The 4,887-nt window shown below is 35.1% G+C and overlaps 1 protein-coding gene across 3 annotated transcripts in view; it reads right to left on the bottom strand.

Annotated features, from left to right (window-relative positions):
* The window catches only part of LOC140159496 (uncharacterized), a 208,664-nt gene extending 203,777 nt beyond the window's left edge, over positions 1 to 4,887 (bottom strand). For all 3 annotated transcript variants that reach the window (XM_072182988.1, XM_072183001.1, XM_072183006.1), the window contains exon 1: positions 4,467 to 4,887. The gene's annotated coding sequence lies outside the window, so the exon portion shown is untranslated. The remainder of the gene's footprint in view (positions 1 to 4,466) is intronic.

The following is a 4,887-nucleotide window of genomic DNA, read 5'->3' as shown; positions in this document are numbered from 1 at the left end:
GACATCAAGTCATCAAAAGTACTCAATCAAAACCATTTTGTCAACTATAAATTTAGTCCACGTATCAAACGGTATCGTCAACATAACAGGCCTAATGTATTTTATGCCGAAGTTGTAAATGCATGGAGGTTAAACATAATAAAATGGTGATGTAATGAAAAATTATGAAAGAGCTTTGACCTACGGCATGTACGGGTGTTTTTTTCCTATCTCTCTGTTAACATGAAGAAGGGAACAAAGGCGATTGTGTCATTGCTTCGTTCGTGCCACATATCATTTTTATCAAAGTTTATTTCAGAAATTAGAAAATCAGGTCACGATAAAAACGAAACAGAAATCTTTAATGGGTACTAATACTGTGGAATTTTTATATAGACATTTGACCATGTTTTCGGTTTTCATTTACGCTAAATTAAACAAATAATGTTTATAGGGTATAAGAAATTAAAATAGGTAACCTGCCTTCTAAACCAGATCAATAATATTGTACTGCGAGTGGATATTACGCGTAGGATTTATGCATATAGGATGTTTCGGTTTTTACACCAAAATATTTAATTGAAAACACTCCCACTCGGCTTTTTGTAAACGGTATGAAATTAACGTTATATACATGTAAATTTATTGTACAAACACTTTTAGAAACTTTTAATTATGGCGCATATTGCGTGGTTTGGAAGAATAGGCATCCAATCGAAGTGCATTCTTTATCTCTGTACAGCTATACTGCAAATTAAAGTTTAAAATGTCATGGTAAAACTGTTTATTATTCAGTTTGAAGTTAATCAAATGACATTATATTCACCGTTGTGATTTATCTAACAATATCTGTAACTCCCTGACATTGAATGAGTTAAACTGTGTTGTCTAAGCCCTGGTCTCAACGTCACGATCAGTGGGCGCCAGGATTTTATTCGGGAGGGGGGAAGGGCATTGGCAAAGTGAATTTCAAGGGGGAGCAACCAATTTTGCGCAAAACTGCCGCAAAAAGTGGAAATTTTGGGTTTGTACTGAGGGAAAGAGTTCTGAATAGGGGTAACCCCATGCCCCCTTGGCGCCGCCACTGGTCACGCTTGCAAGGAGGCTTAGAGCCCAACAAAAGTTTGCAAATCGATTCGATGGCAGTCATGTCTTTTGTATTCATGCGTAACGATAATAGCTTTAAAGGATGTATGCCGCAGATGACTGTCAAAGCTGAGACGATATACCTAAAGGTATATTCGTCTCAGTGTCAAAGACTATAGGTGGTTTTTTTTTTGGGGGGTAAATGTATTATATCTTCAATACGAAAAGTCACAATTTTCATATGATGGACGGCTTTTCCTCCCAGCTACATACACTTAAAGTACATGTCATCCGAACTTTGAATACACCCTAATCGTTACCTGCAAATGGCAAGAAAATTGGGTGTCAGCTTTTCCATAGGATTGTCTACTGCAGATAAATTCTTGTAATCCCGATAATGCGATACTAGACATTCAGTCGTATTTACGAGGAATGAGCAAATTTCAATATTTCAATACAATACAATACAATATAATTGCAAAAACTTTAACAATACAATTGTATTGAATTGCATTGCATTGAAATATTGATGTTTGCTCATTCAAATTTTCGTAAATAAAATGCAAAATACAACACAATACAAGGTGAATATATACCTATCGACTTGTTTTTCTGAAAATAAATGAGGAGTTCTCACACAAAAAAAACGTATGCTGTCAATAAGCTAGCATGGGGATATATTGGTGACATAGAGTAAAACAATTGAAAGTGGCGTTTATCATGTCGGCTTTTGCATCTCTGAATTCCTCAACACGATATGAGATGAAAGTAAAGTGCCTCTCTGAAGCACATGGATTAAACTGTGCTGCACTTACGGTCAGTCTATATATTTTTTTATCACATAATTAAAAAAAAAGAAGCACTTTTTGTGTTTTTCAAAATACATCAAAACTAAATTTCCTCCCCCCAAATGTCATTAACAATGGTCATATAGTATCAAAGGCTAAATTTCGCCAAAAATGCCTTTTACGATGGTCTTGCATTCCTATGACAAATTGTGTTTCTGTTTTCTGTCGTTGAAGACATGTCTGTTTGTCTGACACTTTTGCCAGTGTATAGTGTAATATAATAAATTTATAGAATCGTTCCATCAATTGATCTTAAATCGGGCATAGTATGCGTGATCAAATCTATTATTATCAATATTCAATACTTAACAATTCATATTATAGCCTATTATACAATTTTCAATATTAATAAGTATATCTGGCTACAAAAATCCGATATACCATCTTTTACTACTCAGTGGGACATAAAGAAACCATTATTCCGCGTTTGCATATGTATCTGGTTTTTCAATCATAATTCAAAGTATCATGTCATGTCATTGTCTTCATGAATATACCCAACTTTGTGTTTTCATGAAAGTTGGTGTACTTTAAGAGGTTGTAACGATTTATGTGCACGCACGCGGTTTAAAATGTTTAACGGCTTATTTCGTCTTTCAAGTAGGTCTAAATACCGTCCTGAACAACATTATCCAAAAAGGGTAAAAAGAGCACAGGGGACAAATGTTAATTGGCATGTTTCCAAAATTCCAAAATGGCCGCTAATGCAGGCCTCAAATTTTCAAAATCGGGGAAATGTGGATAAAAATCTAACTTGTATTGACCTCATTATTAGGATTCAGAAAAAGTATAGTTTGACCTATCTCCGATAGTTCTTGAATTATAGGCATAAATGTCACTGATGTCAAATTTTGGTCTCCATCGTTATGTATAGGGGTCAAAAAATCAAAAATGCTCCGATTTCGCTCAAAGTGATCTCAAATTGTTCCACTTGGAATAACATTTTAAACAAAGAATAGTTTGCTATATCTCGGGTATTTTGATACCTGGGTAACATCACAAAATAGATCAAGATTGTCATGATTCAATGGGCTTTGAATTTATTTCGCTGTTACCAAGGAAACAAAACACATGAGGTATGGCAAAGTATTCTTTGGTTAAAATTGTTTTTGCAAGCGGAACAATTTGAGACTACCTTGAGCGAAATCGGAGCATTTTTGATTTTGTTACCCCTGTATACATAGGCCTATCATGGAGACAAAAATTTGACACTTGACCTTTATCTCAAGAACTATACATCAGAGATAGGTAAAAGTATACTTTTTCTGAATCCTAATAATGAGTGGAATACAATATGATGATTTTATCCACATTCCCCAATTTTGAAAATTGAGGCCTTTGAAATATACAAATTAACATTTTGTCTATGTGCTTATTTTCCATTTTGACTCGTCTAACTCTTCAAGCTTCCAAAAAGGGCTTTAGTTGGATATTGCTCGCGTATCGCGGAAACTGTGGCAATTTACACTATTTTGGCCCATAATCAGGGTGAATTTGTAAACGAACTCCTTTCCATTTTCTTTTGCCTTCCCTATTTTCATTCTTGTCATGGGGCACAAGCCCAAAGCCTCCCCTCCGCTACTGAAACTATATATAAGAAACCGTTGTTCCATGCCCGGGGTTCCATGTTTCGATACTTTATGTGTTTATTCCATTTCACAAAACATGTTTAAGTTGGTAATCTCGTGTATCGATCTTTCCACACGGTCTAACCTGAGGTCTAACGGTGTTCGTTAACGGTAAATTTGCCTTTCAAGTGGATCTGGAAGTTGGCCTAGATCTAATCTGTTAAGAAACCGTTTATATATTCCGTTATTATTTATTTATTAATCGATCTTGTCTTTCAACCTGAAGTACATGTAGGTATCCCGGTAATTCCGTGCATCGATCTTTCGACATGGTCTATAGATATATCCCGGATACTTTATTGCCCACTTTACTTGTACAACGATTTGAAAATGTGGTGCATTTGATCATGGAAATAAGAGAATATTCTCTTATTTCCATGATGATAACACAACAATATAGGGGAAAGGGTTTTTATAAAATACGATCTGTTCACCATGTGGTATTATTTCTAATCAGAATTGAAAGCGAACAAACAAGTTATTTTTGTAACATTTTGAGGTATGGCAATTTAATTGCAATTTAATTATTATATATTTGGAAAGATCTAAGTCCCTTCAGCCCATTTGTACTAATAATATCAAGAACCCCTGAAATAATTGGGAAATAATAATGATAATAGAAATACAATTAACTTCAGAATCAGATTTAATTTACTGCAAATTTAAATATTAGATATAAACGGGTCACTGCTGAAATAGAGTACATTATTTTATTACTTTTATTAATAGTAGGCCACAATGTCCTAGATTCACATTAACTCCGCAATAAGTCATTGTGTATTATTTGAATATTTATTCTACACATTCCAAATAGTCGAAAATTTGCTTGCACAACTTTCTTTATCCACGTAAATGCAAAACTGCACATAAGTTAATATGTGTATTATTGACCTTAAGGCAACATGGAATATTTAATTATACATACCACCACGTTGAGCATCTACGGATCCGGTGAACACAATCATCAACACAAAAACAGTTGCACCTTTCATTTTTCAATTGCACGATTTTTACAAATATTGCACAAAATCATAGAGCGACTGTCGCATCAAGCTAAACCTTGAGTATGGATTTGGAATCCCCGATTACAACAATCACTTCTGAAACTTCCACTTCACACTATCAAGCAGGTGATCAAGGAGTGTCGATTTGCTCAGATCAGTAGAGGCATTCTTCCGCAGTTCCGCTCCCTCAGTAGGTCATGCAAAGAGTGTTTTGAATTTACTCTAGTCGCAAATGTAGCCGCGTAAGAATTTATTGACAAACTGGCAACGCCTCCATGAACAACAGAAAGGCAACCGCCATCGGCGAACACGGTTCACCTTTTAAGGAGGTCCAACCCTTTT

This window comes from Amphiura filiformis, chromosome 1 (assembly GCF_039555335.1).
Source record: "Amphiura filiformis chromosome 1, Afil_fr2py, whole genome shotgun sequence".
Taxonomy (NCBI): Eukaryota; Metazoa; Echinodermata; class Ophiuroidea; order Amphilepidida; family Amphiuridae; genus Amphiura; species Amphiura filiformis.
This window is presented reverse-complemented; position numbering and strand designations above follow the sequence as displayed.